At 35.7% G+C, this 13041-nt stretch overlaps 1 protein-coding gene across 1 annotated transcript in view; it reads right to left on the minus strand.

The window, feature by feature from the left end:
- LOC124156137 overlaps positions 1–12258 on the minus strand; it is a 372909-nt gene extending 360651 nt beyond the window's left edge. The window contains exon 1 of the mRNA XM_046530481.1: positions 12219–12258. The gene's annotated coding sequence lies outside the window, so the exon portion shown is untranslated. The remainder of the gene's footprint in view (positions 1–12218) is intronic.
- Positions 12259–13041: the final 783 nt, after the last annotated feature.

Genomic DNA, 13041 nt, shown 5'->3' on the forward strand with positions numbered 1-13041 from the left:
AGAATTTCCGACGAAGTGAATGTCTCACGTTGAGTGTAGATGGTTACGAAATGAGCCTACATTGTAGAGAGGCAAACAATGCGCTCTTGGCACTCGGTCGAAGAGGAAAAATGAAGGCTCAACAAGGACTGGTGAATGCATATACATTGTATGAACGCAATTCTATACGCAAAAATTGTGCGAAAATCCACAGAGGAAAAACCAGTTAGCCAAAAAAAGTTGTTACCGTGGCTTGTCCCGGTATACTTGAATAACAATTCTATATATTCGAGTAGCCCGCGTAAAGTTTCAGTCATTTGCTGAGGTCCCGAAGCGTCACAAGACCATCGTCCGCTCGTTTGTGCAGCCCAGCCCAAGAAAATGTACAAGGTGAAAGGACAGACGTCTTCAGAAGCCAAGTAGACCGCGTATGCTTCACTATGCAAGTACCTGCAAGTAAGCTTCCTTGTTTGGAGATAATAATGCTAGAGAGAATTTACTACTTCTCCTAACCGATGGAGCGGCGTACATGGTTAAAGCCGCCAATGTTTTGGTGTTTTTCTACCCTAAAGTGATTCATATCACTTGCAAAGTGCATGATCTTCACAGAGTATGCGAAGAAATTCGCAAAATATTTCCCACTGCAAATAAGTGGGTCTCTACCATTAAGAGAGTAGGTACTAGCTGTTAAAAAAATAAAAATAAAATTTCCAATATATTACTGCAGAAATAATATTTAATATTTTCGTAGGTATTTTTGAAAGCACTATCGCGCGTGGAAATGTACTAAACATTTTGCTGTGATCTGCCATTGCCTCCGAATCCAGTCATCACGAGATTTGGAACATGGCTGGAAGCTTGCGTGTTCAATGCACAACACTTCGAGAAAATTAAGAATGTAAGCAATTATTTGTAGTTATGATTGTGACTGATGAATCAATTTCATTATACGAAATAGAATTCCTGCAATTTTGCTCAGTTAAAAATAACTACAACTACACGTTCTACATAAGAAGAGGAAAACTGTTAATTTTTTACTTCAGTTAATACAGAATATTGACCCTGAAGACGATGCAGAATGTATAGAAAATGCTCTAGAAATCTTTGAAGATAGAACACACCCATTGAATATGATATGTATTTCAGCATCCTTTGGGTTGTTGGTAGAAAAAATCAAATATCTTGAATCTTCCATCCTGAGCCTCAGTGATTCGGTGTCAACAATAATGGATGAGAAGAAGAAACTTGAATGTGTAAAGCGTGAACAAGCCGTAAGTGTTTATGGCAAATTGTGCAATGTTTTGGATAAAAACGAAGGCTTCAAGTCAATGACTGGTATAGCTGAGATTCTCAACGGAGAGGTCAAGGGGCAGACATCTAATGTTTTACAAAAGCTCACCTTAATTGAAGTGGCTACGCTGCGATATGCTCCTATTACAGCATGTGAAGTAGAGCGATCGTTTTCGACGTATAAACTTATTTTCACCGAACGTCGCACAACATTTACCATGGAAAACATAGAAAAATAGCTTATCCATCACTACTTCATTAAATAATTTTTTGGTAATACAACTCAAAGTGAATGAAAATAAGTTTTTTTCCTTTATTTTATATCATGCAATTAATGAATAAAATCTGTTATCCATAGCCTTTAACTTGACTTTAATATCCCTATTTCAAAATGAAGATAGCTATTGATCAGCTAAATAATTACAGGGGTCAACTAATTTCTTAAACAATTGCTGATCATAAAAGCAAGTGTTATTCACAATTTAACAAAATATTTTGTAAATTATGGTGATCTCCTGTCTTAAAAGTCCATAATATAACACGTAAACCCACGAATCCGCATCTATACCCTCTTTTCTCCATTAATTCAGTTAAATTCAGCCACTTTCTCATGAAAATAACTCAGACTTTTCAAGAGACTTTTTTCAAAAATATTGACGACTTTTTAGGCGACTTTTTTTGAAAAATTGGAGACTTTTTTTCCGCGCTCTAGTAATTACACATTGTCATTTATAAAATCAAATGACGTAAGTGGAAAAGATCATTATTAATAATCTTTAATTAATAATAATTATTAAAAATAAACAGTGTAGGCATTAATAATCGTTATTAATATCTACACTGTTTTTTATTTTTACTTTTGTGCTCTCTATGGGCATGATTGATTTGTCTACGATCATGATGCAAATATCCACGGACACGACAGAAGAGGAATGCTATGTCTTTACTCTAGAGAAAAAGTTTGTTTTGTTTGCCATTAGATATTCTGTTACTAGTCAGAGTGCATCATCATATCCGTTATGCTGTTATGCTTTGTGGTTAGACAGCAGGTGTCACGGACACGATGTCCATGGATCATGGTGATTTCGTCTAAATTAGTTACAGTTGGGAAAGACAATATGCTAGAACATTGTCCTTACTACATTGAACTTCCATCTTATAGCCCAAAAAGAAATCTCCATTGTAATTAATTAAAGGTGCAGAGTTACCTTTTTTACTTGTCCACGGACATTACTGATGATCTTGGCTCTGTCAACGAACTGAACTAAACTTTTTCATCTAGCATTAAAACATTCGCTAAACCAAGTATAAACTCAAACAACCCAATATAGCAGACAATCTCCATCTCTATACCATGGTTGCTCAGGGCTGTCACCCTTTCCTATGAATAATTCCCCCTTTTCCGTGTGTGCCCACGGATATTACTTTTTTGGGTAGGACAAATGTTTTTTTTATTTTATAATTAATATTGTGAAATAAAAATAACCTAAAGAGACCATTTTGGAATTTTTATATTGTTGTAACTTCAAAGTGATAGATATTATATAAATTATTTGGTAGAGGTTGTTGATAAACCAAAAACCTCTTCGAGAATATGTGGGACTGTCCATTCACTTGGCCAATCATAGCCTGTGGACATTAAATTTGGGAAATATAATTTTTTTCTTTACTAATTTACTACTGAAGTAGTAAAAGAGTACAAAAAATAATAAGATAATGTATTTTTGTTTTACTTTTATCGTGTTTTTAATGGCAGTCCTTGGACATAATTGTGTACGAATATGGGAGAATGACCCAGTCTTGGGTCATGGAGAATGACCCTTGAATGCATGCGTACCCTAGAAATGAATCATCCTTCGGAGAGTCTCAGTATATGATTAAGCTCACTATTTTGAATTAAAGAAATTTGCAGTTAATGTTTGAGGTTACATAAAGTAGCAAATGAAAAATTGTAAATATTACAATATTTAAAACATCTTCAAATTTAATTTACAATTAAACAAAGAAAATTAAAAGAAGCGTATTCACTGGATCAAATTCAGGAATGGGTAATACCCTATTTCTATGCAAGCTGTAGCTCTATTTAACGAAAGTTAGTATCATAATGGAACAAATAAAATAAAAATAGCATTAAAATATAATTTTGCATTCATTCAATTTTATTTTTAACTAATACAAAAATAATTTTATATACCGGATCAGACTCAGGAATGAGAAATATGATATTTCTACCCAAAATGTAGCCCAATATATCTGAACAATATCTGAAGATGCTTAAGCTGATGCTGAACAAACGGCAAAAAAAACACGGAGGAGAGAGAAGAAGCTCACGAGACGGGAAAGGCGAGGTCGAATACGCGGATGCATTCCCGAGACGCGAATATGAGCTCGTGGAGAAGGCGAGGGAGAGAGAGAGAGAGAGCTTAAAGGGGGTCGCGCAAAGCATTACTTTTTACGAGATGGCCCACCCATTTGAGAGAGGGAAATATAGTCGGCGGATAAGAGGGTGAGGAATCTTGGAATAGCGGGGATGGAATAGGGTGAGAGAGGGCTGTCGAGATGGCAATCTCCGAAGAGAAGACCCTCGCTAAGATTTCGGAATGCTACTGCTACCCCTCCTCCCACCCAAATGCTGTTTTAATAATGCCCCAGTCTCGTTCCATCTCTCTCTACTTCCACGCGCGAGAGATGCCCCCGCCCCCCTTCCGTTCTGCATAATGCTGAATAATGCATGCCTTTGTGTCATATTTCTCCTTCTCTTTCTCTCCTTTTTTTATTTTCGACCGTAGAGTGGGGATCATTCCATCGCAGCATCCGATCCTTTAAACTGCAAGGGATTCCGAGATTCCGCGATTATGTTCGCGGGGTGTAATCTCTACCCCATCCCTCTTTATCCTTGATAAATGCTTCTGGATGGATCGGAAAGGTTCATCGCGATTCCTAGACTTGGATACTAATTCGAAGCCGCTCGGAATTTTCGGGGGAATAACCGACATTTCTGACTTTTGATTTTGTTGAAGTAATTGAAACGATCGAGAAGGATGAGATGGTGCGAGGAAGATAATTATGATTTAGGATGGAGAATTTAAAAAGGTCGACTTTGGATGCTATGACAGCTTTGCAGTCTTAAATTTTAACTTGGGTTTCGTACAATAAAAATAAACCCAAATTACAGCATACACTTTGGAATGTGATCGATTGTTGACGAGTTCTCGCTGTGGTAATTCATTGTAGGTAGAAGTAGGTAAGGTAGAGTAGGTAAGGCAGAAACAACTATAGTAATTATCCACACTAATTTATTCGCTCAACCTCATTATACACGTCACACACAAGTTTACTCGTCATTATCAAGAACTTTTTTGGAGTGTATAAAGTCAATACTGTCTCATCAGAAAACGAGCACGGCTTAAATACGAAATTTAAACTTAATTTAAGGAAAACTTGCGAACTACTCAACAGTGTATCATTATAGTGTCAAAGTAATAAAGTATAAAATTAATATAACAAAGTAATAAAGTATAAAATAATAAGTAATAAAAAATGTACTCGTGAAAATCAAATATTTCAAGGAGGAAAATTCTCTTCCTTTGAAGAGGCCCAGAACTCATACCCCCATATTCGTGGTAATTGCTCCATAAATTTATCTATCATGGCGTCTTTTTCCTCAGCAAATTCGAAGAACCCGGATTCAAATACCGGTAATGGGAAATTACATTTCCTCCATTGAGTTTGAAAATCCAAACTAGGTATCTTAAACCTTTACCCAAGGGCAAAATATTTTCTCATTAACGCTATTTTTCTCATTAAGACCCAACCATATTGACTCTGGGGAAAGTATGTTGGTGGCAAACGAGAATCCCTTGAGAAAGTTTAAACTTACCTACGTAATATTACAACTTTTGATGTTTTTATGTCGGCAGCAGATTGACTCGTAAATTACTTCACCCATTGTGTCACACCGCTAAGCTAAATTATTTTCATAGCAATTAATTGAAATCTTGTAAGCCCACTTTGCAAGACGTCTTCATAATTATATCAATGCATGCCTGAATTAAAGTTATAAATATTGAATTATTAACGCCCCTCTACAAATATTAACTATTCTCAAAAAATAATTTCCGGCTATTATTTTAGTTCCGAACCAATTTCAGCTAGCAAATTTCTAGATAAGAAACTTGGTGTACGAGGAGATTGGTAACACTCGCGAACGTAAAATATCGTTAAAAAAATCAAAGATTTTCTTTACATTTTATCGCCTATTTAGCACAGGTAAAAAAATAGGCAATGAATAACTTAATGAATGTGCATGAACGAAGGCTGGTAAAAAATCGTAAAAAATGCTTTCCCACGCAACTCACCCCATTTTTATTCCCCCGTTGCATCGAGGGGACATGGGAAAATTTTTGGCACTGGTCCTGCCAATGGCGATAAATATCCCAAACCATCAAACGGCGAGGGAAAAGGGAAAAAGAGGAGTCGAAATATATGCGTTTGACCTTCCTCGTGCGCTTTCCATGTTCTCTTCCGCTCCATCGCCAGCGGTCTCTGGAAAAACACCATCATTCCAGCCACCTCGAATATTATTCAACATCTCCAATACCTGAGAAAAATTTTCTTGGCATAAAACTGGTCCCATCGATAGCGACCCTGTTGAAATCATGCAAACATCAAATATGCAGACTTAAAAAAAATATTGAATGCTAGGAAAAATTATCAAGTGCTACCCAAATTGTGCTTTTACTGCGAGATGTAAGGGAAGCGTGATAGCCTAATTGTTAGCGCAATTAGCTTCCTACCGCGAGGTCCTGGGTTCAACTCGGGAATGAAGCATACCCAGGACGCAATCCAAAAAAAATATATCAAAGAGTGAGGTTTCCCAGTGTACCCTTACCCTGAATGTGTTTTATACACGGGCTTGGGCCCTACTATGGATTGAAATAAACTCTCAACTATGCATAGCACCCTTCGTGCTGGATCGTTGAGTGAATGATAACGACATTATGGTCAAAGGGCCCAAAGGTAGGCAAAAAATGTTATGGTCAATGAATTAAACGTCTTCATCAACTTAATTTGACGCCAAAAGGTATGCATAGATAAATGTAAACTAAGTTCAGCATTCTTTCGGGCTGCATCCGCGTCCGTTGTCGAAGAACCACAACAGTTTCGCCAGCTCTCCTGCCAGCGTCCTCAGGTGAAGGATGAAGTGAAGCTTTTAGTCCTCTCTTATATAGGCAATTTTTTGGCGCCAATGTGGCGAAAAAAATGTCCCTCGTTGTTTATCACGGAGTGACTGGAGACACATTTACCGGCCTCTTGAAATTTAGTCTGAAAATACAATTATTAAAGTTAACATGTTTATTTTAAGTTATAAATATTCTCTCTTATTTTTATTTATTAAAATGCAAATCTGACAGAGCATCTGTAACAATTATATAGTTTTTTTAATTCTCATCAAAGCATATTAGCCGAGTGAATTGGTATTACAGAAAAAGTTTCGACCTTGTCGACAAATGTGACACCAATCACGAAAACCGAACAGCCATGGGCTACTGCCCATGTTTCGAAATTCAGTCCTACTTCATGTTTATTGAAATAAGTATGCCTTAAAAATGAAATAATTAATATTATTGAAGCATAAGACAAAATTACAAAAAATGACCGTAAATACGTTAAAATTATGGGCTCCCTATTGCTATTTAATCATAAGATTATAGCAGAGTCAATTACGCAATACGCCAAGAAAAAATTCAGATGTTTCTTGTAAGTAGACCCCACTCGCTGGTTAAAACCTTGATCGCTTCCTATTTGTGACAAACATTTGGCGCATCGCACGAAGTCCAACCTATCAAAATTTTCCACCATCACCCACAAACCGAAATTCAAACACTTTGCGCTAATACAATGCTGGAGCAAGTCCTAGTCACAGTATTGTTGAAGGTTACACGGGATTTCCACCGGGTTAGGTTCTCCAACTCCATCTCGGCCGACGTTTCGATGGACAACTCTATACGCCGGGAAAGCCTACGATCATTCTTCCTAGTAGCAGTAGTTTCCCAATCAATTTTCGAAGAATAGAACTACCTCAAACCTAATGCCAAAGGGTATGATTTTTCCTCAACCCCATCAGCGAATACGGAAGGGTACTGAAGGAGGACAACAAATGCAAAGTCGAAAAGGGAGGGAAAAATTTAAAGGGAAATGTTAAAATACGACAGATATCTGCGTGAAAATCCAAGATAACAAAGACAAAATTTATAGTTCGTCCATTTTTTCTCGTGTCAATTTCACCAGGGCAAATAAATGATAAAAATACATTTACCAGTTTACCATGATTAGCTACGACATCCAGATTACATGTTTACGCTGAAATTGTTTCAGATCTGCAAGGAAACATCCTCCTTTCACTTTCGCGTTAATTAACGCTCTTGAAAAAAATTCCCCCGAGTAACTAATGGGAAAGTTACAATCTTTCATGTAACATGATTATTATATCCGTGAGACGAATTTATTTACAATTAAAAGTATTAATCTTCATCCCGAATATGTTCACCTAACTCTATCCCTTTAAAAAGGTCACTATAAGGTCTGATAGACACACATATACGCACATGCTTTATTCCAATTTTTTGATGTATTATAGGGGAAGAAGAAAACACAAGGCTGTGAAATCATATTTTCCTAAACCTCCTAGAAAAATGTTTTTTTTTTTAGATTATTAATGCCTATTCGATAAACTAAAATACTTCGCCTACACGTGGTAACCAAAACTACTATAAAATATTGAATATCGATAATCACAGCACAAAAAAGTGATCTCCAATAAACAATAAGGAGAAAAAGAAAAAAATAATAAAAAATGACACTATTGTAGCGTTATATTCAACAGGGAGCACAATAAAATTTCAATGAGTCAAAATACATCAATCAACAATGTTGAATGTGGTAGCAATGGCATTAAAACTGATATAGAATTTCCACTTCACACAGTCAATACCTTAAGCTGTATCTAATTAATGGTCAATTGAATAAAATGTGGATGTACGATGTGAAGTATCTTTCCCAATATGCAGTTCCACAAGATAAATCCTTAAAATATTTGGTAACGGCAACTTAAAAGAGAGAGAACAAGTAAACACAAAAACAAATAATATTCAACACATAAATAACATTTCAGAAATACAGCCTTCCCATTGCCATAAAATATTTCAACATTTTCTAAGAAAATAGATGGTCGTTTATATCACCAACCAATCCTCACATACTGTATATTTTGCTCCTCGTTACATACGACGTATAATTTAAACTGAGAATAAGTACATATATTTTGTCTTCTTCTTAAGAATTTTGGAATTTACCTCCGTGGAAAACGTATGTATTTTAGGATTTAAAAATATTATAACATGATACTCTAGAAATATCCTATTTCAAGAAATATCTAATTTTTAATACGATAAATAAGAGCTGCAAGATGCATTAATGATAAAAATGAGAGATTCTGGAGGCACTATTTTCTTCGAGCTTACACTGCGCTTTGCCCTGAAGGCATCTGATTCCTCCATTGGAATGTTCTGCCTTATTAGGAGTTATTTCACAGAAGATGGAGTAGTCGTTTCCACAAAGGAGAGATATTTATTCTGGAGCATGGGTAAAATTACCGGAAATATTCTTCAAAAGATATAGCATGCTCTTTTCCAAAGTAATATAAATCTCTTTGAAGGTACCCTGCCCCAGGCCAAAATGAATTTACTGGAATTCAATGAAATATACTTGACTTTTTTGCACAAACGGAAAACTTAAAATGCTTATAATAGAAATTCTACCTCTAAAACAGCCATGAGCGCTTTTAAGCGAGAATTATCATAACAGTTAGCATTTGCTTTGTAGTTCCAACGGAGGCAAACGTTATGACCAAGCAATTATTAGCATTCAATGATAGTCAGGAGGAACGAGACACACGCATAAACCTTTAATAAAAAGGACTTTTTTTGGTTTGATCAATTTTAGCAAGGTTTAGTTCATCAATAGCATAAACGTGGCAAATGGCAACTTTATGGTTATTGCCATATTTTGTCTATCAGTGCAAGAAAACTAACATTAAAGTACATATCGTTTTCTCAGTCATAAACGATACACAGTTTTTGCTGAGTCTATTTCCGCTTCTTAAGGTCTTAATAATTTGGCTTCGGTCATCTCAATGACAACTTCTGGAAACGGTTCCTATTCCATAAAAAAAATGGGTAACAGACATCAAAGTCATGTAAATAAAACACGTGACATTATAAATTTATCTCGGAACAGAAAGAAGTTGGTTAAATACCCGACAGTGTTTAGGAATAAAAAAAATGCTTGTACATATATCGCATTTAACACACTTGTGATTATCAATTACCTCCCGCATTAGTCCAACCAAATATTTATAAAGCGTTTCAAATCATACCTGCATACTGAAAACGCATTCAAATGATTAATGACGAGAGAGAGGTTTCCATTCCCGCCAATCGATTTTGACACCTTCCCCGGTGAGGCGCCACTTGCATTCACGGATTCCATCTCACCCATTCCTGAGAGAGGAAATGCATAATGGAAAGAAGCTGACGGCACAGAAGGACCCAGGGTGGAGGGCAGAGGAGAGTAGATTTAATGGACGCTATTCAAGGAGCCTTCGGATGGCCCAAAAAATGAGCACCAACTGAAGAAGGCAAAGAGACGAATAAAAAAAGATAAAATCCTAGATTCGAAAACGGCCCTTGACTCCACCGTAGAGCAGAGATCTCTCAGATTTTAACTTCATTTGCACTATCTGAACGCTGTCCATCGAAGTTCTCCAGGTGACACGGGTAGAAATCACATTAGCGCACTCGAGCGCTCCGGATTCCCAAAATTTTGGAAGCTTAGGCTTTCAAATTGCGTTTCCCATTAAATCTCTTAGTTGAACCTTTTTACATAATATTCTCCTGGAGACGAGACATAATGTATGCAGCAAAAATAGGTCATCAATAAAATCATTGAAAATGTGTCGTTAGAATATTTATTTCTGTATTCACTCAGACGATAATCAATGACTTTTCAACAAAATCTTTCACCAGCTATAGTTTATAAAAAATTATGATATGAAATAGTTGTAAGGATCATAAATATAAATAAAAATAAACAAATAATCATGATAACAAACAGTCGGCGTCAAACCAACCCACGGAGTGATATATTTACCTCTGAGATCTCCCAGAGGACAATCAAGATTCTTTACTAAGCGTTCACCTAGCCCTTGATTTTAAATCATTTTAACGGAAAAACCACCGTTAATGATCAAAAACGTGAAAAGAAATCATCCAGCAAGTTCATCAATAAGAAGCAGGCACTGAAGCAGCCCACGGTGTTAATTAATACGATTATTATTAACAAGTATTATTCAAGGTATGCCCTTCAGGAAAGTCAACAAGTGCATTTAGATAGGATCTAACTGTAAAAGAGTGGTGATTTGGCTGTGAAAGAATCCAATTTTTAAACTTGAATACGCCATCTTATCAAAAATTATTCCCAGATTCTTATAATTGATTTCTCATATGCTAGAAATCTATTGAATAATATAAATAATAGTGAAATCTAATCTAGTTAAAAAAATAATAATCGAGTCCCGGAGACCTAATACCTGGCAGCACCTGACTTCAACCATCGCGTTGAAATTACGGTATTTACTACTTAATAAGATGCTTGCAAAAATAATAATGACCAACAGCTGAGATTTTTGCTAAATACAAGTCACCCGGACTCTCTGAACGTGATGGAACAGGCTCAAAAGAATAGCATTATTTTTCTATTTTACATTAAAAAACATCTATCACTCTCTAGTCTATGGAAATATTTACCAGATTTCTCGGGTTGCTTGAATACGGGATGCAAGAAAAAATCATGATGAATGTTTTGGGGCGTCACTGAATTTCAATTGTCCGTCGATGGCACGACTGATTGAAATCAGGATTACCGAGAAGTAGTATGTGTGAGTGCGCACGCCGATGTGGAGATGTCTTCGTCGACCTTTCTTGTTGCAACGACGGCGAACTAAAAGAAAACTTAAAAGGGATCGTTAAAAGCTGGGGGAGGAGGATTAAATGAAAAAGGCGCTTTCATATTCATTCTTAATCCCGCTTGAGTCACATTGGAAGGGATTTAACTTGAACTGCATACGCAGAGAGATTTCCAACTCCTTCGGCTATTCATCGTCTTCCATTTTCCCGAATATTTATGAAACTTTTCAATTGGAATGTAAAATAGAAGATCATACCTTTCAGAAGGATGCTTGAAAAATGTCAGAATTATTTTGATAATCCTTAAAATTTTCTCTGTGAAAGAGGCATTTTGTATTCAATGTAAAAAATCGTAAAAGGCTTCAAACAAATCAGTAATTAGGACGTTGTAATCACTCCTTAATGAGAAAATCATCCAAGTAAAGTCCTTATCATGGAAAAAAGTCTTGCATTTTACTTAATGATAGGACTCTAAGATAAGTATTATAGTTTCGATATAGTTTATCTACAACCTACTTGACCATTAAACAACTTTAACCGAACATTTAAAAGATAGCGTAATTGCGAAATCAATTGCAATACCTGAAGAAATTATGTAAAAATATAATTAACTTAAAACTGGAAATAGAACGATGAACATAGTTGATTGCCTACAGTGGTACGAGTAAGGATGTACTTCAAGGTATATTTTACACACACGTGCATATTTTTGTGCCCAATGGGGAACTCCATCATCCTTTTATTTGTATAACCAGCTACAAAGATAGCCGCAAAGTGGTGTATAATTGAAATATTAGCACACCTAAAAAAAACTTTTTATTAATTCTGAATTCATAGCATGAAGAGGAGCTGTGATAAGCCATTAACATTCGTATACCCTATAGAAAAAAAATCATTTAGGGAAAAGCAAATTATGTTACTTACCGTGTATGAGATTTCCGCACAATAGGAACACGAGCCAGGTGGCAACTGAAATGAAAGAGGTGAAAACGAAGGTTAGTGTTGAGAATTTATGACAAGATCACACAAAATACCAACAAAATTTACTGGTAAATACGACGCAGCAAAGCAGACAGGAAAATAAGCGAAATGCATGGGACACTGAAAATGCAAGTAAATGGAAGATTTGAAATTTTTTAAATTAAAAGGGACAATAACTAATAATGAAATTAAAACCTATGTCTTGGAATAATTAATGCTAAAAAACCACAATCTATTAAAGTTAAATAAAAAAACAACTGTGTCAGTCAGCTTAAAATTAGGCAACTCCCTCAGGAGAATTTATATAATTCAACACAGGAAATCAAATCAGTTTGTGAGGTAAAACATCAATAAATAATTTTACAATATAAAATTCGCATACATTTTTACTATGATAAACTGATGATTTAATTTTAAATTCTGAATGGAAAATATATTTAAAAAGAGCTTTATTAAAATATAGCGATTGCAAAATTCCTATGCAACAAGAGTAAAAATATAGCACATGTTTTCCTAGCAGAAAAACATTTTTTTCATGCAGTTTCATTCAATGATAAAGCTAAAAATAGGAAAGGTTAAAAACTTCAAACTTGCAACGATGGATCTATAAAATTTCCACGGGAGGCATTTGTGTATCGCGTGAAGCTGCATGGGGCACCCCAACGTTGCACCCTGAGACTTCCAACGCGCAGTGATTATGAATTCAAACAAAAAAAAAAACGCCCAGTCATCAAATTTGACGCGCTCTCGGGAACCGAGGCCAAAA

Source organism: Ischnura elegans, chromosome 3 (genome assembly GCF_921293095.1).
Source record: "Ischnura elegans chromosome 3, ioIscEleg1.1, whole genome shotgun sequence".
Taxonomy (NCBI): domain Eukaryota; kingdom Metazoa; phylum Arthropoda; class Insecta; order Odonata; family Coenagrionidae; genus Ischnura; species Ischnura elegans.